This window comes from Monodelphis domestica, chromosome 5 (genome assembly GCF_027887165.1).
Source record: "Monodelphis domestica isolate mMonDom1 chromosome 5, mMonDom1.pri, whole genome shotgun sequence".
Lineage (NCBI taxonomy): Eukaryota > Metazoa > Chordata > Mammalia > Didelphimorphia > Didelphidae > Monodelphis > Monodelphis domestica.
In genome coordinates this window covers 288627713-288653045 of record NC_077231.1, presented here as the reverse complement: position 1 = coordinate 288653045, position 25333 = coordinate 288627713, and the positions used below count along the sequence as shown (strand labels likewise).

General features: G+C 41.1%; 1 long non-coding RNA gene across 1 annotated transcript; it reads left to right on the top strand.

Moving 5' to 3' along the window:
• The first annotated feature begins 9711 nt into the window (after window positions 1-9711).
• LOC130454663 (uncharacterized) lies at window positions 9712-16268 on the top strand. Its single transcript, XR_008912473.1, has 2 exons — window positions 9712-10105; window positions 14703-16268. It is a non-coding gene; the product is annotated as an uncharacterized LOC130454663 (long non-coding RNA).
• Window positions 16269-25333: the final 9065 nt, after the last annotated feature.

Below are 25333 nucleotides of genomic sequence, written 5' to 3'. Positions count from 1 at the left end.
AAGCGAACCCAGCCAAATCCTTGCTTTTAGGAGCCTTAAATGGTGGTTCCAGTGATAACTGGTCTTTAATATCTCCTCTGAGGTGTATGGGGTGCTCAGGGAGGAGTAATATCTTTGGTATGGAGGGCTTGTCGTGCCTCCATGCGGCAGCGGCCACACCCCAGGCAACGGCTTCAACAGGCCAGCTAAACCTTGTGAGGGTAGCCATCGGGTTGTCGTGGACCCCTGGTGAACTAGGGCTTTGCTCACCCAGCATGTGAAGACTGCTTCGGCTGAACAGATGGAAGAAACCAATAAGAAGGTTCAACGGCTGAGATGGCGACGCAGCAAAGCATTGTGGAGTGCTTAGGGCATGTTGGAGCACAAAGGACAACACGGCCATCCAATGCAGCTGAGGAAGTCTCCAGATGTAACGACTTTTCATGCCACTGGACCCAGGCTTCCAACGCCAAGAGTGGGACTGTCTCTGTGCATCGGCTTTTCCACTTAAAATTTCATGCACAAGTAAGTGTCTTTGTGCACAAAAACGCACAAAGACAATAGTCATCCTCGGTTACCAAGAGACTACTACTAATAATAATATCTCCCCTGGAGGGGAAAAACATGGAAGCCACTGAATGATTGCTCTCCCATAGTGGTCCTGAAATATGGATAGGATCTGCACATCTGATGTCATTGATATTAGATACTTCCAGATGAAGAAATCTCCAGCTGTACAAGCCAGCATCTTCTCTGAAACACAATCCTGGTGAATCTTGTAGTTTAAATCTGTGATCTTTATCGGTATAGAGAATTGTTCATCTGCAGAGACTTAGGGGAACACACACACATACATTGTAAAAATTAAAATTTAATCTCTAATAATATAAAACCGACAACATACATATAATATATAGCTGAGTTCCTACATACACACACACATATTCATAGGGATGAGATAGTTGGACTAGACCAATGGTGTCAACTCAAATAGAAACAGGGACACTATGGATGGATAGACATAAAGATCCCTGCAGCTACATAATAACTCAATTTTACAATGTAATGTCATCTGTTTCATTGTAATTTTTGTTAAATATTCTCCAATTATATTTTTCTAAACCTTTTACCTTCCATCTCAGAATCAACACCATGTATTGGTTCCAAAGTATAATGGTGGAAAGGACAAGACAATGGGTGTTACGTGACTTGCCCAGAGTTCCACAGCTAGAAAGTGTCTCATCCAGATTTGAACTCAGTGCTTCCCATTCCTAGGCCTGGTTCTCAATCCACTGAGCCATCTAGTTGCCCCCCAAAAGTATTGATTCTAAGGCAGAAGGTAAGGGTTTTAAAAAATAATAACAATAAACAAAGGTTCTTGGATCCCAAATTTAGTGCTCCTCTCCCTATACCACAGACTTTGGATCAGAAGTTATCTGAGTAAAATATTTTTAAATAAATCAAATGTAGATTTTTCTACTATTTTAACTTGTGTTTAAAATATCATTAATATAACAATTAAGAAGCCTTCTGACTTAAATTAGCACTGGATATTTATGAAAAAGAGGCAGCTAGGTGGTAGCAGATAGAATACTGAGTCTTAAGTCAGGAAAACTCATCTTCCTGAATTTAAATTTGGCCTAAGATATTTGTAAGCTGTGTGAACCTAGGCAAGTCCCTTAACCCTGGAAACTGTTGGCCTCAGTTTCCTCATTTGTCAAATAAACTGGAGAAGGAACGACAAACCACTCCAGTATCTTTGCCAAAAAAAATCTCAAGTGGAGTCACGAAGAGGAGGACACGACTGCAAATGACTCAACAAAAATTTATGAAAACATCTTCATTTATAGCAGAAATTTTTAAATGCTAAGGAGAGCCCTGTACCGTTCATCTTTTAGCGATGAGGTGATTTTTCTCCTCAGCTGGCATGCCTACCCCCTTTCATCTTCAGCCCATCACTTTTTAAGGACACCACTGCCAATGGAAGAGCTCAGGACCCAAATGGAAGTCATCATGTTCCTCCTTCCCCTGCCCCTACTCCTACTTACTTACAGATTTATATACTTCATAAGAATTTGGGGGAACCTATTATTTCAAGACAACTGCCAGCTTTTTCTGCCATTCTTTAAGTGGTCCTGGGAAAACAGTCTCTTTCCTCCTGCCTCATATGACATAGGGACTGTAGCTGGCCTCTGGAACTTATCACAAGGACGAGAATTGCCCAGAGGAAGCTGGAGAGGAGAAATTCAGAGGCTGGTTCTTTAGCTACAGTGACCAGTGAGATCTCTAACCAAACTTTTGATCTTTTCGGATGACTCAAGACCCAGAATTCCTTTGGCCTGTCTATTACGTTTCTGCCATTACTGTCCAGGACTTCCCTCAAAGACTGAATGGAACAGTTGTCTCCTTGGCTCTTTTTTGCAACAGCAAAGGATCAAAAACTAAGGAGATGCTCATCAATTGGGGTATGGCTGAATCAATTATGGTATATGAACAAGGTGGAATGCTACCTTCCATAAGAAATGATGACAGGCACCATTTCAGAGAAACCCAAGAAGACTTTTTTTAACCGATGCAGAGTGAAGGGAGTAGAACCAGGAGGTCAATTTATATATCAGTAACAGATTATAAAGACAAAGAACTTTAAAGGACAGAAGAACCAAGAGCAATACAAAGACCAACCATTATTCCAAAGAGTCCAGAAAAAGCATTACAGAAAAGTGATGGACTCTGAGTGAATAAAGACATTTTGTTTTGGCATGGCCAATTATTTGTTTTGCTTCACTGTGTATCTGTTTTGAGGATTTTGTTTTCCTCTTTTTTTTTCAACCGAGTGGGGGAAAATGGGAGAGATAAAACAAACTTTTGTTAATTAAAAAAAATTAAATTAAAAAACCCAATTGTATATTTGGAATATTCCCTCCCTTTCTACATGTTTCCCTATTGACCAAAGGACATTGATTCTTGTGGAGAGAAATATTATTATTTCTTATAGTACTTCATAAGAAATGTTACTATTTCTTATAGTGCTTGTTAAGAAAAAGAACAATGGACAAGTGAAATAAATAGTACAAAGGACTGGGGCAAGTTCTGCTGTCAGCCTGTTGTGTGACCTTGGGTAAGTCTCTCATATTCCTGGTGTCAGATTCCACATCCATAAATAACGGATTAGACTTGAGGATCTCTACAGTCCTATCCCATGTGTGGCCAAGGACAAATCATTTAATCTTTCACAGAGTTTATGAGACAGAAGATCATGTAGTTGAGCCTCCTTCTCCCACAGAGGTGGCAGCTGAGACTAAGAAGTGATGTGACTAATCAGGAAGACACATAGTGGTAAGTTGCCCAATCAATATTGGGCCTCAATTTCCTCATTTGTAAAAATATGGTTGATAAACCTCACAAGAATGTTGTTAAAGGAAGCAATTTGTAAATCCTAAAGCATCCACACTCCCCACCACAACACAAATCATCTTGTCTTTATATTGTGTATGTCCTGTATTTACTTACCAAGCTTCCTTTAAAACTACCCCCTCCCATATGAAGCTTTCCTTACCCCCAGCTACTGGTGTCTCCCCCCAATTACCATATATTTTCTTTGCACAGGGTGCTCTGTCACCCTACCTCATGGATTCCCTATTTCTTCGAGGATCAAATACAAACACTAGACTGTGAACTCCTCCTGGAGAAAGGGTTTGGTTTTTGCCTTCTTTCTATCTCTAGTTCTTATCAGAGTACCCGGCACATAGAAGGTGCTTAATAAATGTTAAATGATTGACAGGCTCTTAAAGCTCTTCCCACCCTGGTCCCAATAGTCTCCCCTACACACTCTCAGTTCAGCCTGGCTGACTTGCAGCTGTTCCTCCCTGTGCCTTTGCTTGGGCTTCCTCCCATGTTGGGAAAGCCCTTCTTCCTTAGGATTCCTCATTTCCTTCAAAATCTTTTCCAGGAATCCTTTCCTGATTTCTCCAACTGCTATTATCTCCTCTCCAAAAATTGCCTAGTACTGATTTTATATGTGCTAAATTTACGTAGTCCTCCGTTCACAGGAGTGAGAGTGCTAGGTCTGGAGTCAGAAGACTCACCTTCCTGAGTTCAAAACCAGACTCAGACACTTAATAGCTGTGTGTCTCTGGGCATAGTGGCTTAATCCTGTTGGCCTCCGTTCCCATATCTATAAAGTGAGCTGGAGAAGGAAATGGCAAACCTCTCCAATATCTTTGCCAAGAAAATCCCCCAAGGGATCACAAAGAGTTGGACGTGACTGAAGCAGCTGAACAACAATAACAAAAACTCTCCCTTACCTATGTCCAAGAAGGAAAAAGAATGTTGGGGGTGGAGGAGATCTTAGGAGCTTGGGTGATCCCCATGTATCAGGCCCACAGGATACACAAAGAGACTTGGGGGAAAGGACTGACCAATTGGAAGAGGAGGTAGTCATTGAATTTCCCATGTCTCTTTCTGCCCACTGAGGACCTGGCTAAAAGCAAGGTACACTTGACTGTGCTTCCAGAGAATATAAGGCCAACAGTTGTTTCACTTCAGTATTTATATCTCCATTGCTGAACACACACAATGCCTGGCACACAGTAGGCACTTGATTAAATGTTTGTTGACTGATAAAAATGTAAATCATTACTTTTAGGATGAGAAATGAATTTACTAGCGGACAATGGATTCTGATAAGGATGGAGGCTTAGAATTCCCAGAGTTAATACCTCTGTTCCCAAACAATCACATTGACATAGAAGACAATAATATTCTGCTTATGCACACACATACACACATGCACATACATACATACAACATGTATATGCATATATACATGTATCTGCATAAAATAAATATAAATGTATTTTGGAGGGACAGCCAGGGAAAATGGCCATATGTAAACTATCTATCCATCTATCTGTCTAACTAGCTACCTGCCTATTTTTCTATCTGTTTTTCTATCTCTCCATCTTTATTTTTCTATCACCTATTTTTCTATCTCTCTATCTCCATTTTTCTATCTATTTTCAATCTATTTTTTGATCTATCTCTATTTTTCTATCATCTATCATCAATTTTTCTATCTCTCTATTTTTTCTATTTCTATCTCTCTATCTCTTTTTCTATGTTTTTCTATCTATATTTTTCTATCACCTGTCATCTATTTTTCTATCTATCTCTATTTTTCTATTTCTATTTATTTTTCTATCGATCTCTATTTTTCTATCATCTATCTATTTTTCTATCTCTCTCTTTTTCTGTTTTTCTATCTCTATATATTTTTCTATCACCTATCATCTATTTTTCTCTCTCTCTTCTTCTATCTATCTCTATTTTTCTGTCACCTATCATCTATTTTCTATCTCTCTATCTCTTTTTCTATGTTTTTCTATCTATCTCTATTTTTCTATTTCTATTTATTTTTCTATCTATCTCTATTTTTCTATCATCTATCTATTTTTCTATCTCTCTCTTTTTCTGTTTTTCTATCTCTATTTTTCTATCATCTATCTATTTTCTATCTCTCTTTTTCTGTTTTTCTATCTCTATTTTTCTATCATCTATCATCTACTTTTCTATCTCTATCTCTATTTTTCTATTTCTATTTTTCTTTTTCTCTATCTCTATTTTTCTATCATCTATCAATTTTTCTATCTATCTCTATTTTTTTTTTCTGTCTGTCTGTCTGTCTCTCTACATATCTCAACCTTGATGGCCCTTCAGCTGTTTATTATTAGCAGGGAGTCTTTGGACATCTTGGTCCCCACCCCCATCCTCTTGGTAGCCTAAATGCTGCTAGTTAGCCTGACAAGAATAGACAGCGAAGGCAGGCAAACAGCCTTCTTCACATCACCGGATTCAGCTTTCCAGATGACAAGTTCTAGCATTTGACCTTTGTTCCTTTCTCCTCCTTCCATCCTCCTTCCTTTTTGCTCTCAATCTGTCCCAACCCAGAATTTCTTTCTTTTTCTTCTTCTTTTTTTAATAAATAAATGAACTTGCTGCTGCTTGGGATAGGAATTCTTCTATTTTGCATAGCTAAAGTCATTTCAGGCTTACTTCTTGAGGTCTGAAATGATGGGAACAAGCTAGTTTATGGATTTGGATCAGAGCATGGAATGGCAGAGAGATGACTTGGAATTTGTCTGAGTTCTCGGGTCCGAGGAGACAGTTTCTTATTATGGTTCTTACAACTGTAAGATGCATTCGTGAATATCTGATTTTTCACACATGTGGCTTGGCATATGGTTTCCCCAAGCAGTATATTCTTAATTTCTTAATTAAAACCAAGTTTTGCACAGAAACGATTGTGTAACTGAATGGCAGGAATGGATTGGATCCAATGCTGCCTCTCAGACTTCTGCAGTTGCTGAAAATAAATCAACGTGTCTTGAGAGGGGGTGGCTAGGATACAACATTCCCTTGTCCAGCTTGCTGCTCCCTGAGCTCTTCAGCACCCAAATCAGGGTGAGAGCAGGGTGCAACAGGGCTGGGAGAAGGGCAGCAGGGAGCCCACCTAGACCAGGTTCTGCTTGTAAGCATATGTAGTGGGGGGGCGGAGTGGAGAGAGCATTTTCTTATTGCACCAGCACTTCACTTGAAAATCCAGAAATCATCACCTTCTATAGATTTTCTCTTCCATTTGGTCTCTGCATTGGATACCCTCCATGACAGTGGCAAAGTCCCGTGGCAATCATGGGAATGTCTTCCTGTTGGGGGATTCTGTTGATGTTGCCAATCAGAAGATCATGGAACAAAGATATCTGTTGCTGCATCTATCAGAGAATCTTGTATGATCTTAACACATGCATGGAAGACATTTTTTGGAGAAGATTTTTTATAATCAACAGTGAGAGCAATGCGTGCGTGGATAAGACCATAGCGTTTAAGCGTGTCAGAGAGTAGGAAGGTGATTGGTATTTATGATGGTTTAGTGGCATAAAGAAACTAATCTATACTTTCAGATATGGGCGAATTCAATGGCATTTGGCCAGTCAGTGGATACCGTGGTCAGGGTCCGTGGACTATTAGCCAAGGAGAGTACAATGAAACTGAGAGGCACAATGTTGCTGGGGCCTGTGGCTTGGGTTTCAAGATTTCCTCCCCTTGAATTGTCTTTGTTTTGGGGGATGAGGGAGGGATGCACAATGAGAGTCCATGTTGGTTTGAATTCATAGTTTGAGAAGCTCCAGTACGCATAGAGAACATTGACCAGACTTGGCCAAGGAAGTAAAGATGAGGGTTAGGGTCAGAGCCAATTTGGGGCTTTTTGTCTGGATTGTTCTAGGTGAATTCACTTGCAGTTTCTTCTCTCTAGAGAAGGCACAAGCCTGGTCAGTCAGGGGTAAATCAATAAATATTTACTGTACCCAGTGCTGGGGATAGAACTACATAAAAGGAAGTCTCTGTTCTCAAGGAGCTTATCATTTAATAGGGGAAGCTAATATACTAAAGGAAACTAAAAGGGGGTGGGGAAGAGTACCTGCAAGGGATTGGATGAAGCCCAGTCAGAAGGAGGATGGCTGGGGGGAAATGAAGAAATGGCTTGCCTGGGAGCCCTCTTTATTTTTTTTTAAACCCTTATCTTCCACCTTGGAATCAATACTGGGTATCAATACTGGGTATTGGTTCCAAGGCAGAAGAGTGGTAAGGGCTAGGCAATGGGGGTGAAGTGACTTGCCCAGGGTCACACAGCTGGGAAGTGTCTGAGGCCAAATTTGAACCCAAGACATCCCATCTCTAGGGTTGGCTCTCAATCCACTGAGCTACCCAGCTGCCCCCTGGGAGCCCTCTTTAAATGGAGGCTTTGGGAGGAGTTCTTTGTTCTACCTTTTAGTTCTCCAATCAGAGGAGCTAAGGATACTGAGGGTACTGATTAGGTGTGAGCACTAAGGCTGATGCAGACTCACAGAATGATGAATTTCCTAATGAAGGTTTGGAGTGGGGGCATGATGGAGTCCAGTCCAAAGCAGAGTAACCAGGGTCTTTTTTAGCTCCCCTTTGGCTTCCTTTTTTGTGTTGTCTTCTTCCATTAGACTACACACTCCTTGAGGGCAGAGACTTTCTTTTTCAGATTTGTATCCCCAGAACTTAGCACAATGCCTTATACATAGCAGGCGTGTAATCAATATTTCTAGACTTATTGACTGACTAGGTCTATTCCTAATCTACAGAGAGGAAACTGCAAGTGATTTTACCTAAAACAGTTCAAATGAACAGCCACAGGTTGGCTCTGACCATGTATAACATCCCTGGACTTTGAGAACAATGACCTGAACCTTTGAAAATCCAGACAACCATGGAAAGACAATGAAACGCTAAATTCTTATCTTGGCCTATTTCAAATTCTACTCTTCCTCTGTGGTTTAACTTTTCCATGAGACCTTCCTTCATTACTCTAATTCCCAGTGGTTTTATATTCTGATCTCTTCCACTGGATCATAGCATTTAATACTTAAAGCATATTATTTTATGGTATTCTCTAATTGTATCCTATGTACAATTTGTCTCCCCAATCGAGCCAAAAGAATTCTGAAAGAATCTGATATAATGGAAAGGACAGAAGGCAATCAAGTGCATCAGGTATTAGCTATTCGACCCTGTTGAAGATACTTAACCTCCTTGATCATGTTTCTTCGACTGTAAAATGATCTTAGGAACATAGAATTTGGAGTCAAGAGACCTTTGACCTCATTTAGTCCAAACCCATCATTTTCCATGTAATATATGCCCCTGAAAGTCTTGTTGCTAAGCTAATCATGTTCAGAATCCTAAAAGAAACAGTAATTCTGAAAAACTAGTTTCTGGAACAGTTACTCAGACTCAAGTGGTCTGAGATAAACAGTGTATTGTTGCCCTATGACACACTATAACAAAGTGGAGAGATATGAACACTAGAACTATCAAATGATTCCGCCGACTTATCTGATTAGAGAGAAGATAAGAATTTCTTACTAGGCATAAACTAAGGCAGAGTCACTCTTAGGGATGGTCTGGAATGTCAACCAAGTAACATTTGAAAAAGGGAGAGGTGAAAAAGATAGATGGTAGAACTGCATTAGCTAAGCTTGAGACTGAAAGTGATGGATACTAAAGCTGCTGTTGAGGAGTAAATGTAGCTGATTAGAGGAATCATTTGGAAGCAGAGATTCAGAGAAGGCACTCATTGGATCAGCCGGTTTGGTTGAGACAGCAGGTGAAGTGTTAGTCAAGCCCAGCTAGATCAGCTCAACTTAGCAGTGGAAGCATCTATTTAACAGAAAGTTACATCCACCAAGGAATGTTTCAACCTTTTGTAACAACTATAAATCTCTCAAGTTTTTATAATTTTTACTTATTGAATAGCAAAAATGGGGTGGGAGGGAAGAGAGAGGAGAGAGAAGAGAAGAGACAGACAGACAAACAGAGACAGACAGACAGAGACAGAGAGAGAGAAGCATGAACTGCTTTGGCTGGCTACCTTTTCCAGCCACTTGCTCTGTGAGCAGGCTGAACCTCATGCCTTCCATAAAAAAAAAAAAAATCCACTTGCTGTCCTCTTTGTCAGCTTATGCTGTTCATGATGTCCCTTTTCAGAGCCTCTCTGATTGTAGGACTCAAATCTCAATCCAGACAGTTCTTCCTGTGGACAGGTGGAGTTTTCATCATAATGGCAGGGCCAGTTGATCTCATTATCCAACAAACAAAGGAGCAGGTCTCCACCCTAAGAGTGTTTATATCTAGACAAAAAAAGTGGGGTGTATGGGGTGTTCAGGGAGGGGTAGTATCTCTGGTATGGAGGGCTTGTCGTGCCCTCCTAGGGCAGCTCTCCAGCCTCTGACCCTCACCTGACACCCAGCTCTCACTTGTGACTCCCAGTAGCTGCTAGCATGCGGCAGCGGCCACACCCCGGGCAACGGCTTCGACAGGCAGGCTAAACCTTGTGAGGGTAGCCATCGGGTTGTCGTGGACCCCTGGTGAACCAGGGCTTTGCTCACCCAGCATGTGAAGACTGCTTCGGCGGAACAGGCGGAAGAAACCAACAAAAAGGTTCAACGGCTAAGAGGGCGACGCAGCAAAGCACTGTGGAGTGCTTAGGGCATGTTGGAGCACAAAGGACAACACGGCCATCCAATGCAGCTGAGGAAGTCTCCAGGTGTAATGATTTTTTGTGCCACTGGACCCAGGCTTCCAACGCCGAGAGAGTGGGACTGTCTCTGTGCATCGACTTTTCCACTTAAATCTCCTTCACACACAAGTGTCTTTGTGCACACTCATCTATACACCATAGATGAAAACGCACAAAGACAATCGTCATCCTCAGTTACTGAGAGACTACTACTATACTATCTAGACAAAAGATATAGACCAAGGAAGGGAGGTGTCCAACCAGCTATATAGCCTGGGGTGGGAGAAACCAGCTATAGCTTCAGTTTAAATCAAAGGGTGGGCTTTGGGGGGGCCTGGGGGGTGCTGAAAATCATTTTACAGAAAATATCCCAATTCAACATTAATTTGTCACGCCTTGAAAGAGAAAGAGGACACGTTTACAATTCCAGATTTGTGAATGACACTTGAATTTTCCTCACTCCTGTGTTACTTAGGCAGGCTCCTGTGTGTTTCTACTCTTCCCCAGATACTGAGTCCATTGATAAGAAGAGACAATTCAGGTTTGGGTGTGAATTATGGTGTTTTTATCATTTATATGTTTGCTTTAATATATGAGTAACTGTGATAGTATTATTATTTCTTTTGCCTTTTTAAGTAAATGGTGATATTTAAAATCTAAAAGTGACATTCTTGTTAGGGCCAAGTTGTATAAATAGAAACACGTTTGTGGCGGCCTGAGATCTAGAGTGGTGACGGAGAAATATATGCCCTCACCACACGGTTTCCTGAGGCTCCCAAGAGAATTTGATTGTAAACCCATTGTTTATATTCTTTCTCTGGAAACCTAGACTTGCCATGTGAGGGCAGGTTGGAGTGATTGAACCAATCCAGTGGCATGGGACATTGTACCCCTGTAGTTCAGGCAAACTACAAGCAGAAAAATTCCTTTGCTCCCTTACATCCTAGTGACTCCTAACCCTAAACATCTGATAAGACCCTGAGAGGATTCATCCTTTAGGTCTGAGATGGACAGAGAGATACACCTCCAGGCTATGCCTTGAAGCCATCAGGTTGTATCTAAGACTTCTACCTGTCATGTCCCCTAAACTATGAGTCACCCCCTATGTCTTCAGGCAGACACCAACCCCCGCCCCAGCCCATGCCTCAGTGCATACCACCCTAGAGTCACGTCTTCACATGGCACAAAGTCATGTCTTCACTGTCGTAAAGGATATAAAGACCCCAGAATTCATGTCATCTGGGAACAACTTTCCATCCATGCTGTCCCCCCTAGGAAGCAGTCTACCTGGCCAGATTTAACATTACCTTGTAAATGAATAAATTTCCCTTTTTATTTTTAAGTTAAGTTTCAGAGTCCTGCATCCCGAACCCCAGGGGTTCACCTCAAGCCCCCCACAACACCAGGAATCGTATTCACATGCATGAACACACCTGTTTGTCCTCTGATGTGAGAGGCAAGAGGTCCTTACTATACAGTGGACACAGAAAGCCCAAACACCCCGTACAGATGGGAAAATGATGCCCAGACAAATTAAATGACTTGATCAATGACACGTAAGCCAAGTTATAAAGTTCTAATTTTACACCTCAATAGAGTTTGGTTTATGGAGAGACCTTGGGAGGTAAAGCACAGTCTCTCTGCATCTAAGTTTTCTGAACTGTCACGGGGAGACTGTATCTGCTCTTGAACTTTAGAGAGCTTGAGAGTAAGTACTATGCTTTATTATTTCTTTAGTATCCTACAATTAATGCCTATGATAGTACACAAATGAGAGAAAAACATTTGTTAAGGGCTTACAACACATAGACACTATTTTTTTGTTTTTTAAAACTCTTATACCTTCTGTCTTGGAATAAATACTGGGTATTGGTTCCAAGGCAGAAGAGTGGTAAGGACTAGGCAATGGTGGTCAAGTGACTTGCCCAGGGTCACACTGCTGGGAAGTGTCTGAGACCAGATTTGAACCCAGGACCTCCCATCTCTAGGCCTGGCTCTCAATCCACTGAGCTACCCAGTTGCCCCCTACACAGACACTTTTAAAGAAGACCCCATGCACCCTTAAGATGTATATTTTCCCATGAGGGAGCTACAGCATGTAAAGGAGGGGTAGCCAGAGAAGAATATTTTGTTCTGGGACATAGAGACTGACCCATCTTTTAGAGAAACAGTGGAAGTATTGATCTGATTACTCTTTGGGGTGGGTGGCAAGAAGGTCATCCTGGTATGGAGAGGTGGATGGGATAGGAAACCTGGCTTTGGGATTTTGTTCTTCCTTACCAGTCAGAGCAACTAAGACCTGATTCTATTCCCAATAAAAACTTAAATCATTGACTCTGAATTCCATCCTTAAGTTGCTTTGTAAAAATATTCCTATTGACCAAGAATCTTAAAGTTTGGGTGCACTTTATGAATTCCCAGGGCACACATTGAGTTCAGTAATGAAATTCATTCTATGATTAGATGACTGCCCTTGGACATTTGTTAAATGTGAATGGAAATAAGTCATAATTCATAAGAGAGTTGAGAGAGAGGGAGAGAGACAACTGGGTACTTCAGGAGATAGAGAGCCAGGCCTAGAGCAAGGAGGTCCTGGGTTCAATTCTGGTATCAGACACTTCCCAGTTATGTGACCCTCATTGCCAACTCTTACCACTCTTCTACCTTGGATTTAATGTAGTAATTATTCTAAGACAATAGGCAAGGGTTCTGTTCTGTTTTTTTTTTTAGTGGCCAACCTATGAATGAAAATAAGCCATAATTTATAAAAGAATTCATGTAAAGAGCTCATCCAGTTGTAAAATTAGGAAAAGGAAAAGGACTTAATTAAAATAGGTAGAAGGATTAGCAGTAACACAATGATCCAGGACAATTCTGAGGGACTTATGAGAAAGAAGCTATCCACAACCAGAGAAAGAACCGTGGGAGTAGAAACACAGAAGAAAAACAACTGCTTGATCACATGGTTCGATGGGCATATGATTGGAGATATTGACTCTAAACAATCACCCCAATGCAAATATCAATAGTATAGAAATAGGTATTGACCAATGACACAAGTAAAACCCAGTGGAACTGCTTGTTGGCTATGGGAGAGGGGAGGGAGAAAAGGGAGGGAGAGAACATGAATCATGGAATCATGGAAAAATATTCTAAATTAATTAATTAAATAAAAATTTTAATTAAAAATAAATAAAATAGGTAGAAGACAGGGTGATATAGTAGTTAAAACAATTAATTTAGAGGCAGAAAGACCTGAGTTTGAATCCTTATCAGATATTTACCAGCTGTATGACCCTGGACAAATCTCTGTAATTTTTCTGTAAAATTAGGAAGTTGGACTAGATGACCTGTAAGGGTCCTTCAGGCTCTTTGGTTCTATGGTACATTATATATGTAGGGCCAGGCAAGTCACAAGCTCTCAAGAATTTCAGTTTACTCATCTCTAAAATGAGGACAATTCTAGTTATAGTAGCTCCCTCCCAGGCTTGCTGTGGGACTCCTCATGGGGAATTCCCTATAGCAATGAAACATGGGTCTGGTCCCTATCCCTATAAAGATATATATAATTAAGGGCAGCTAGGGGGCATTTCCTAGCTGTGTTACCCTGGGCAAGTCACTTAACTTCCTTTGCCTAGCCCTTACTGCTCTTCTGCCTTAGAACCAATACACAGTATTGATTCTAAGATGGAAGGTAAAGTGGGGGGAAAAAATAGACACCTCTGGGATGTAAGACATGCAAATACCTGGAGGAACACTGCCTGCTAAGGTATGCCATTTGGGCATCTGGTACTACAGAAGAAAACTCCCTATAGCAGACTGTTCAGCTGGAAGTCAACCACCCCCAGCCCTCACTCAGTGTGAATAGTAATTATTGGGATCCTAAGCCATGTCCCAGTGGTAATAACTCTAAGACAAGGAGGAATGGCTTTAGGGGGAGGATGAAGTCAGGGATTGGTTGAAAGCAGGAAATACATCTTTAGCTGCAGGAAGTTTCTTTCAGGAGGCACTGCAGACCCTGACAGTGGGCACAAGATGGATTTGCCCAGATGAAATGAATGGGGAGATATCTATCAGCTCAGAGGGAAGCCCTGAGCTGTGCTGAGAATCAGGAGGACCTGAGTTCCAATCAGAGTCTAGCATCTGGGAGCTGTGGGATCCTGGGCTTTGATCCCTCCGTTTCTTATTTTATAAAACGAGGAGAACACCCGGGGTCCCTAGCCCCACGGGATTGTGGGGGAAACCAAATGGGAGAATATCTGTAAAACCCTTTGAAAACAAGAAGGAGCTCTGTAAACACCAGCTAGGGCTATGAGCACAGAAAAGTTGCCAGCTAGGAAATTTCCATTGCTGGGTTATGTGTGAGAATGAACCTTCAGAAAGCAAACTGTGGCCTGACACTTTCAGATATTAGAGAGCTGATAAGGAGAAGGGAGGGAGGGAAAAGACTAATCTTTTACCAGGAGGGCAAAATTCTGCTAGTAAAAAAAAAATTAAAATTAAATTAAAAATTATATATATATATATATATATACATATATATATGTATATGTATGTATGTATATACTTGGGATAAGGTTCCCCGGATGGGAGTTGGTAAAAGCCCTCCTCCTTGTATTTGCAGCTGCCCTGAAAAGGACGAGCCGGCCACTCCAATAGGATCCCACTGATGCTGTGAAATCAGCCAGAGACCTTTGTAAGGGAAGAATGTGGCTTCCAGCTGTCGAGCAAAGTCTGCAAGGAGAAACACATTTCACTAGGAGGCTGTTCAAGCAAGAACACAATAATGGGCATGAACATAGCATTTTGCTCAGCAAGTGAATTCTGCCCCCTCCCTGCACTTTCTACCCTGAGATACCATGCAAAAAGTCCCTTTTCATTCCCAAATGTCTAGAACTATGTTCCTGTAAATACCAAGGAATTAGATGGAGAAAAGAGAGCAAGAAGGATATTGGGTGGCAAGAAGAAAAGGAAGAATAAACTTGGAAGGGACCCAGAAAGGTGTCTCACAGGAAGTGGCACCTGAGCCAGGCCTTGCAGAGAACTAGGGATTCCCAGAGATAGAGAGATAAAGAGGAAGAGCATTCCTAGTAGGGGGAAAAGGTAGGGAGGTGGTAAATGGAATATCAAAGTAGGAAAAAAGGAGTAGGGCAATTTGGCTAAACTGTGGATTGCAGGGTAGGTTATAAGAGAAAGGGAAGGTGAGCTGGAGTCAGACTGTGAATGACTCAAATGTTAAACAATAGAGTTTATTTTTATATTTTTTATATTATATATATATAATAAATATATATTATATTTTTATAATGATGATTTATAATCATCATCATTATTATTATTAGGTCTTAGAGGTGGCTCACTGTATTGAGAATGAGAGCTGAAGATGGGAAGTCTTGGCTTCAAATGTAGCTGAAGACACTGCCTAGCTATGTGGTCCTGGACAAGTCACGCAGCCCCCATTGCCTAGCTCTTACAGCTCTTCTGCCTTGGAACTGCTAGTATTGATTCTAAGACAGAAGAAAAGTTTTAGAGAGCACCTGATGCTTCTTAAGAAAGCTAGAGAACAGCAAACAGAGGATTGGTGATGGGAGGAGATAGCCAGGAGCTGGACAGAGCCAAGGTGCCAGTGATTACCCAGGAACCTTTGGGGCCTGGAGGAGGTCATTCCAAGTTAATCTAATAGAAACAGGCACACAGTGACTCTCCCAGGTAAGGCTTGCCCAGAGATCCAAGGGCAGGAGGAACAGGAATAAGGTGCTGGACTGGCGGAGACCCACGAGAGAACTGATTGGGTACAGTGGGTCCTGCCAAGGTAGGCACCTCCATTGCCAGGAAGGACACACAGTGCCTTTGCCCACAGCTTCTATCTGTCCCTCACAAACAGCCAAGCCAGTGCCTGAGGCAATACTCAAAAATGAGAAGCTTGTCTCTTCTCTTTTCCAGCTTCCCTTTTCTTAGCCATTCCATAGCCCTTTAGTGGTCTTGCTCCCTATTCGAGCCCCCACATCCTCCTCCTCTCAAACTGGGAAGGATCAGCTGCCATAGTGACATTTGGACTGAAACTCCTCCTCCCAGAGTGCTAATTTCAGCAGCACAAGCACTTGAAGCATTTTCTAATTATATAATTAAAGGCTGGATCTTCCTCAAAATCAAGTGGAGAAGAGAAATAAAGATGCTCTGTCAAAAACAAGCCAAAGTTATTGACAATAATATGAGAGCTTTGGGGAAGGGAGACAGCATGGCATGATGGAAAGAGGCACAGCTCTGCCCCTGAGGCCCCAGGAAAGTCCTTTATGGCTTGGCTGGCGGATACAACTTTAAGACTTGGGGAAAGGGGGAATTAGGTGGCTCTGTAGATTGAGAGCCAGTTCTAAAGATAGGAGGTCCTGGGTTCAAATCTGAATTCAGACAATTCCTAGCTGTGTGATCCTGGGCAAGTCACTTAACCCCAATTATCACTCTTCTGCCTTGGAACTGATACTTAGGATCTATTCTAGGACAGAAGGTAAGGGTTTAAATAAAAAAATTAAACTAAATTGGGGGCAGTTGGATGTCTCAGTGGATTGAGAGCCAGGCTTAGAGACAGGAGGTCCTGGGTTCAAATCTGGTCTCAGACACTTCCCAGCTGTGTGACCCTAGGCAAGTCACTTAACCCCCATTGTCTAGCCCTTACTGCTCTTCTGCCTTGGAACCAATACTTAGTGTTGATTCTAAGATCAAAAGGTAAGGGTTTAAAAATAAAAAAGACTTAGGGGGCCCACAATCTCAGAATCAAGGGATAGGTGCTCTGCTCTGCCACCTCCTACCTGTATGACTTTGGGCAAATCATTATCCCTCCACTTTGGTTCAGTTTCTTTATGTATAAATTGAAGAAGTTGGACTCAATGGCCTCTAGGGCTACAGCCAGCTCTAAAAATAGAATCCTATGGTCAGCAGTCAGATAGCAGCAGTGGGAGGGCAATGGAAGGGCTGTAAGAAGAGACCTTCCAAGGAAGAGCCTTTTTCCTTGACCCAGAAATCACATTAGCCTAAGGCTGGCTATGAAGGAAAACTTAGTTTAAGTTCTGTAGGAAGAGAACCGGATCAAAGAGACAGTAGGATGCCTTCAATCCCAATTGTGAAATGTCAGAAAACAATTGTCAAAAATGGTTTCTATATGTAACTGAACAAAAAATGATATTCTATCCCCCCTTCCCTTGTTTAAAGCCAGACGAGTTTAGAGGTCATCTGGTCCAACTCTCCCATTTTACAGATAGGGAAGTTGAGTCCTAGAAAAGTGAAGTGATGTTCCCAAGGTCTGAATGCTGGGACTAGTGGTGCAGCTCAATCCCCTTAGCTTCGTACTACAGTCCAAACTATTCTCAAGACATTGTTCCAAGGCTCCCAGGTTGTAGGGATTTTGGGTTTGTTGTTTCTGAGTGCTTCCCGTGTCTCTTAGCTCTGTCCCTCTTCTGGGTCTTCTATCCTTCCTCCTCTCTTTCTCTCCCTACAGAGATTAGAGGACTCATTTGAATTGGAAACTTAGCATCTGGTCTTGGGCCTTGTTTTCTTTAAAAAAATAATAATAATAATAATGATGATGAAACCCAAAAATGACCCTCTAAAATTTGATTTAATGCTATGAAATTGCTATACTTGAATAATATCAAAACCAGATTTTTCTTTTTAAACCAGCTAAACATAAGCAAACAAAAAAAATAATCAAAGTGAGTAATACTTTCAGAGGAAGCTTTTTTTTTTAATAATCCTTACCTTCTGTCTTAGAATCAATACTGAGTATTGGTTCCAAGGCAGAAGAGTGGTAAGTGTTAGGCAATGAGAGTTAAGTTACATGCCCAGGGTCACACAAATAGGAAGTATCTGAGGCCAGACTTGAACCCAGGTCCTCCCATCTCTAAGCCTGGTTCTCCATCCACTGAGACACCTAGCTGCCTCCTCAGAGGAAGCTTTTAAAGCAAAACCCCCAAGATTTGTTTGCTTCCTCACTATTATTAAGACATTATTCCTAGTTATTTTCTTTCTTTATCTGATTATTCCATCTTCAAAGAGATGTTCTCACCTGCTTAACTTTGGATCAAAATTCTACTTACTCTAGAAAGCTTGCTAGTCTGATATTGAAACTTTACTGCCTCTTCCTATCATATTGGGGAATTAATATCCCCCACCACAGAATCACAAAATTCAAGAGTTTGAAGGGACCTTAGTAGCCATCCAGTCTAATGTATACTCCAAAGACATCTTCACTCTCTGCCCAAATCCCTCCAGTGAAGGAAATTCATTTTCTTTACAACTAGACCATTATACTTTTGGGAAGTTCCAACTGTTAGGAAGTTTTTCCTGATATTGACACCAAGCAGAACAAACTAATCTTTATTTGACTTGATGACATTTAGTTACTTAAAGACAATTATGCCCTCATGCCCCAAGTCTTCTCTTCTCCAAGATAAAAACCCCTACTTTCTTCAGTCAGTCCTAATATGACATGAATTTAAGACCCTTTACCACTCTAGTTGACCTCTTCTAGAGTCTCTTCAGCTTATCAAGATGAGAGCTGGAAGGTGGGAGGAAGTAATTGGACAATTGTGTGGTGGACAGAAGTTTAAAGACTCTAAGGGTACCAGAGAGCAAAAGACATCAAGGAATCCCTTGGCCAGGCAGCAGGGTGGCTCAGTGGATAGTGAACCAGACCTGGAGATGGAAGATCCTGGGTTCCTATTTGATCCAGACATTTCCCAACAGTGTGACCCTAGGGAAAGTCACTTAATCCCAATTGCCTTGCCCTTTCCATTCTTCTGCCTTGGAACCAACACTTAGTATTGATTCTAAGACAAAAGATAAAGGTTTTTTAAAAAGGGGAACTTGGTCAGATATTGCTAAGGAGGTAGCTATCACCAGTGGTCAGGAACAAGCCAAAAGTATGAAGTCAGTCAACACAAGATAGAGGAAATCATCCATAGATAACTTCAGAGTTGAAAGGACCTTGGAATTCCCAGCAGTCAAGGCAATTAGGGATTAAAAATCCATAGTCAAGTTGTGTAGCAAATAGAAACCAACAATTGAGCTTGATCCCAAGGAGGAGAGTCACAACTGGTTGCACTTTAAGAAAGGAGGATAGATATTTTGTTGCAATTTAGTTGATTAGTCTTTGTGACTCCATTTGGGGTTTTCTTGGCAAAGACACTAGTGGTTTGCCCTTTCCTTCTACCGGTCATTTTACAGATGAGGAAACTGAGGCAAACAGGGTGAAGTGACTTGCCGTTACAGCTCATAAGTGATTGATGTCAAATTTGAATTCAGGTCCTCCTGACTCCAGGCTAGGCATTCTCTCCACTGTGCTGCCCAGCCACCCCAAAAGAGGTCTAAAAGAAACAACTGCAATCTGAGGAAGAATAAGGAGCCTGCTGGTGCTAACCAGGGCAAGAGTAGAAGGAAAAAAAGGCTTAGATGTGGGTGGCATGCTTTAGTGACTATAAGCTTGGACTTGGTGTGGGGAAGATGCTGGTTCATGTTAACTAGGAAAAACACAGAACCACTCAAATGATCAGAAAAACCAAATCTTTAATCAGGTAAGAGACAAGTTCATAATATTTGGGTACCACCACACAGAGCCAAGGGCTCCGGGACTCTGGGAACAGTGTCTCTGAGAGAACGCATCTCACCAAATGATCCTCCAAAGAGTAACAGAACTTGGGGGGGGGGGGGACAGAGGGCAGGGAAGAATGATTGGCTAGCTCTACATGGATACAAGGAAAGGAGGAGCCCAGGGTTTGATTGACAGGATGGGGCTGATGCCATACACTAGTTAAACAAAGATGTTTCCAGCCAGGGGCTAGACTACCAGGTTAAAGTCCACAAACTTTTAAATCAAAACAAGGATGGCTAAGGCTTGATTGACTACGAATCTTATCTAAAATAAGGTAGATCAGTAGGGTCAGTCAAGGGCTTCCCCCAAGGTGAGTTCCTAAAGGACAAGAGGCAAACTTGGTCTTTTCCAGAATTAGAGTTGACATTCAAATCTCCCATCACAGGATTATTCCCTGTAAGATCCCACCGGAAGAAACCTCCTCATTGGATTGTTTAACTCAGCTTTGGATTCTCAAGACCTTCCCACCTCCCTCAGCCTCCTCTCTGCTCTGCAGGCTGGAAGTAGAACTCTCAACTTTTCCCAGAGCTTTCCTGGATGATCCCCCTCACTATCCATTTTCCCTCTGCCACTGCTTCCTTTTAACTCCATTGCACTAGTTAATTCCCCCAAGTCCATTTCTAACTTCCTTTTATGTGTTGCCTTCCTCAGTTAGATTGTAAGCTCCTTGAAGGCAGAGACTGCTTTTCTTTTTCTTATCTGGATTCCTAGCACTTAGCACAGTGCTTTATGCTCTAAACACATAGTAGGTGCTTAATAAATATTTGAAATAATAATTATTATATAAGCATTAGATTTTATTATATAATTATGTAGAATTATATAATTATATATAATAGAATTGTATAAATGATTATATGATTATATTACAAAACATAAAATATAATGCAATTATATGAAACATTATATAAGTACATATAATATAAAATATGAAATAATTACATCAATGTGTTTTATATAATTACATAGTTACATATAATATAAAATATTATAGTGTGTGATATCATATACTTATACCTAATATAATTAATAATCTTAATAATATTTAGTAAATGTTTGTTGTTTGAGTCTCTAAGGCTCAGTTTCCTTTTCTGTAAAATAATGGACCTAAGGTCTCTAAATGAATGAGCCCAAATCCTTCCAGCCAAAGGGCTTCAATTGCAGCTCTTCCTTCTCTGAGCTCCCAGGGGCAGAACAGACCAAAGGCAGGGCCTCTGTTATCTTCCGTTTTCCTCAGAGGGAAGGCTAACAAGCCTCAGTCCAGGATCCCTTTAAAGAGATTGTTTTCCTCTCTAAGAGGCCTGAAACCTCCCACTCCCTCCCACCAATGTGGACTTCCTTTGCTGGAAATTGCTGGAGAAGAGCTACTACACACACTGGACTCCCAGTTACTATTTTTTTTTTAACTTCCTGCCTTTCCAGAATCTTCAGAAACCATTTAAAGTTAGCAAGAGCCCAGCTCTTGGCCAAATATTCTGAACACCGCTTAAGGGGACGGGAAGGAAGCAAATGGTTATTAAATGTCTGCCATGTGCCAGGCACTGCGCTGAGCACTTTACAAATGTTTTCTCATTTAAAGTTAAACAGATTTCTTTGCACATTCTACCAAGAATGCAAAGGGTCAGAATTCCCAAGGAGCTTGCAAGCTCTGGGTCTGTCCCTGTATACAGAGGCTTTCCACATTCCTCACCCCACCCCCATTCCTACACACATACAAACCATCCTTTTCTTAGCTTCCAAAAGGAAATGCATCACTTAGCTTGAGAAATCACCCATCTCCTTCCAATTAGTGGACTGGATCAATGAATTATCCTTCTCAGCAGTGAACTATTACATTAAAGAAAAAATAGGTCTCTTCATCCCAGTGGCATGCCATTCTTCTTTTCAGGGCCCTTAATATTCCCATTATAGACTAGGATAAGACACTTGGGACTCCTGGCGGCTCCTATCTGGCCATCTTCATGTGGATTCTCATTTATTACAAGGATGGTTATTACATTAGCAGTCATTAACGCATCTGTCAAGGGTGGGGCTAAATCATCCCCACAGCTTAAGAGAAAATGCTAGAGGAGGTAGAAAGTCTGTGTTTCTTCCAGAAAAATAGTGGCATTAATTGCTTAGTAGAAGATAATAATAGCTGTGTGTCTATATTATCTCCCTCCTGGATACCGGCTGGATCTGACCCTGCAATCTCCTGATAGGACATTTCATCCTTCTTTTACTAAGGCTCTTCTACCCATAGGTGCTGAAATAAAGGTTTATTAAATTAAGTTGAATCAAATGGCATTGTACTTTCTTGCCCTGTGGATGAGTTGACTGGCATCTGCCCATTGCAGCTGCTATTTTGACAAGCCCAAATCAGTCCAAATTCATGATTCTCATTATGTCCAAACAGAGGTCTCACAGTGGCTTCTAAGGCAGTTGATGTGCTTCCTTTCTTCCTTTGCTGTCCTCTAAACTCAAAGCATCAAGTTTGGAAGATCATATCCCTCTGCAAATCCATTTGCTTCCATTGGCTCTCAATTTTCCACCTAGAGGGCTAGTTTTTCTTCTTCATATTTCTCTACACAGTAAGAGGACAGAAAGAGGGGGGCAGCTGGGTAGCTCAGTGGATTGAGAGCCAGGCCTAGAGATGGGAGGTCCTAGGTTCAAGTCTGGCCTCAGACACAACCCAGCTGTGTGACCCTGGGCAAGTCACTTAGTTCCCATTGCCTAGCCCTTACCACTCTTCTGCCTTGGGACCAATACACAGTATTGATTCTAAGATGGAAGGTAAAGGTTTAAAAAAAAAAGCAAATTATGATTTGAAAATGTTATATTCCTATTTATATAATATATACCTATCATATATATTATAGGTATATCTTATATATAGTTATATTCCTATTTATAGAACTTAGACCAGTGCTACTTCTTGTAGGAAGAAAATATTCAAAACCAAAGGCCAAAATAGAGAGGTATGTTTTTTGCTATTCTTTCTCCTCCCCAACTTTCTATCTATCTATATGATTGATTCATATGTCTATACAATAAACATATTAATTATTGATTACATTAATTTAAAGCTCCCTAATGTTGGTGTTGTTTCATAAGATCCTACTATTGACCCTCTGCATTTTCCTTTCTTTAATTTTTCACTTGCTATCTTATCTGTTCTCAGCCATTTGAATTACCACCTCCTCTATGAGCCTTACCTGTGTAGTAATAGAGCAAAGAATATAGTCAGAATGTAACACAAAAGTCAGTCATTTAGTTACTGATAAATATATATATATGTGTGTATGTGTGTGTCATATATATATATATATATATGTATATATATATATATATGTATATATATATATATAAAAGAAATACTAGAGTCCAGGTAGTTCACCTGAATTTTTGTTTTCCTAGTTTCATTTACAGGCCAATCAAAGAGGCTCTTAGATGGGGAGTAAAATCTGTTGTCCTAGCTTTAACACAAGTGCCATGGGATTTTGTGGGAAAATATCCCGGAAATAGGGGGATAAAGTTTCATAATCAAAGATGTAACCATAATTTGATTTTCTAATTCAAAATTATATACTTGTTTGAAACAATGAAACTCAAATAAGTACCAGGCAAAGACCGCGAAAAGAACAGTCTCTCTTGGCTAGGTGTGATGAATTATGGCCTCAATTGTATACTAAAAGAACTTCAGCCTACTCTTGGCAGGGAGAGGCTTTCTAGTCACTACACCTTAGTAAATGACAACAGAAAGCAGTCCATGGTATCAAAGAATAGCTTGGTAAAACATGAGACCAGCAGAGATACCTAACAGAGATAGGTAGTGGAAAAGATATCAAAGAGATGATCTAGTCATGAATCACATAACCATGGAAAATTTTTTCAAATAACATTTAAAATAATTAAAAAAAAAAGATGATCCACAGCAAGGAGCAATGGGGAATGACATAATAAGAGGACAGGGCATATTAGGTGCTTAATTAATGTTAATTGATTGAAATCAGAGGTATAAGTTGCCCCAGCCACATGTTCTCCCTAGCCACATATGTCTCCCTCTCCAACCTCCCCCAGTTATTCACCCTCAAGCCCATGATATATACCACAATCTCCAACCTATACTCCAAACTCCCCTAGTTACAGCCCCACTTCTGCCAGCTATAGTCCAACTTCATCTAATTGTACTCCAATTAGTACTCCAACCTCCCTCAAGTACTCCCCCATCTATTTGCCTACTTCCCCTAAGTATTCACCAACCAGCTGGACTTATTCACCCACCTCTTCCAAGGGGTCTACCTACTCTCCCACCTCACCTGGCTACTCCCTAACCAGTCCCACCTAGCACCTCACCAGCCCAGCTGTCAGCCCAGATGACAGAGATGAGGAAAACTGAAGGGGCACTGGAGATGTTGGAAGCTGGAGAGTGAGAAGGTTCAAGGCAGATGTTAACTTGAAAAAAAAAAAAAAGAACTAATAAATAATTAGAAAAACCCAAGTCTTTCATCAGGAGAGGGACAGTGTCCACTATTCAGCCACCACCAGTATCTCTGAGAGGCTAACCCTGCTAGATTATCCTCTGAGGAACAATAGAATGTGGGAAACTTCTATACCTTCTGGAGAACTTGGTATGGCAAGCATGCATAGACAAACTGCAAGCAGGCTGCAAAAAGGTTTGCAGCCAGCAGCTGGGGTGTCAGGGAGCGGTCAACTATGACAATTACAAAGGAAAGGGTCAAACTAAGATCTGGGCTTCCTGAGAGAGGACTTTAATACAATGGGAGAAGCTTCTAACACAACTAAAGGTACTCAACATTTGACTATATCTATTCATCTCACCCAAACTAGGGTCCCCAAACAGTTGAAGGTCTATAGTTCAGTCCAAAACAGGTGTGCCTGGTAATGGGGTTTCTCAAAGGGCAGGGGTGAAATTGGGGTGTCCAGATTTCAAGTTGACACAGATGGTCACAATTCTCTCTCTGTCACTTTCAAAATGACCCCCAATGGAGTAGAAACACAGAAGAAAAACACCTGCTTGATCACATGGGTCGATGGGGATATGATTGGGGATGCAGACTCTAAATGAACATCCTAGTGCAAATATCAATAACATGGAAATACATCTTGATCAATGACACATGTAAAATACAGTGGAATTGCACGTCAGCTACTTGAGGGGAGTGGGAGTTGGGGAGGGAAAGAACATGAATCATGTAACCATAGAAAAATATTCTAAATCAATCAATTAAATTAAAAATTTCAAATTAAAAAAAGAAAGAAATGGCCCCCAATGACCCTTCCCTCTCCCCCACTTCCTACCCTGATTTTTAATCTCATTCTACATGAGGATTTTTTCTTTTGGTTTTTTGATTGTGCTTTGCTGCTATCATCTTTTTGTTCTGACCTTTCCCACTCCCAGCTCCCTAGAGCCTGAGGGTGTGGAGTGACCAAGGACACACTCATAGGCCCATCCCCACTAGGGCCCTAACTTAATTAGTTTGATTGAAAATGGGGAAAGGAAAGAGAGCTCTTAAAACCTGAATAGGAGACAGGTAATACTAGTCCTTGGAATTAGACCTTTTTCTCACGCAGCATGCTGCTGCCTCTTGTCTGTTTTATTTTATTGAAGT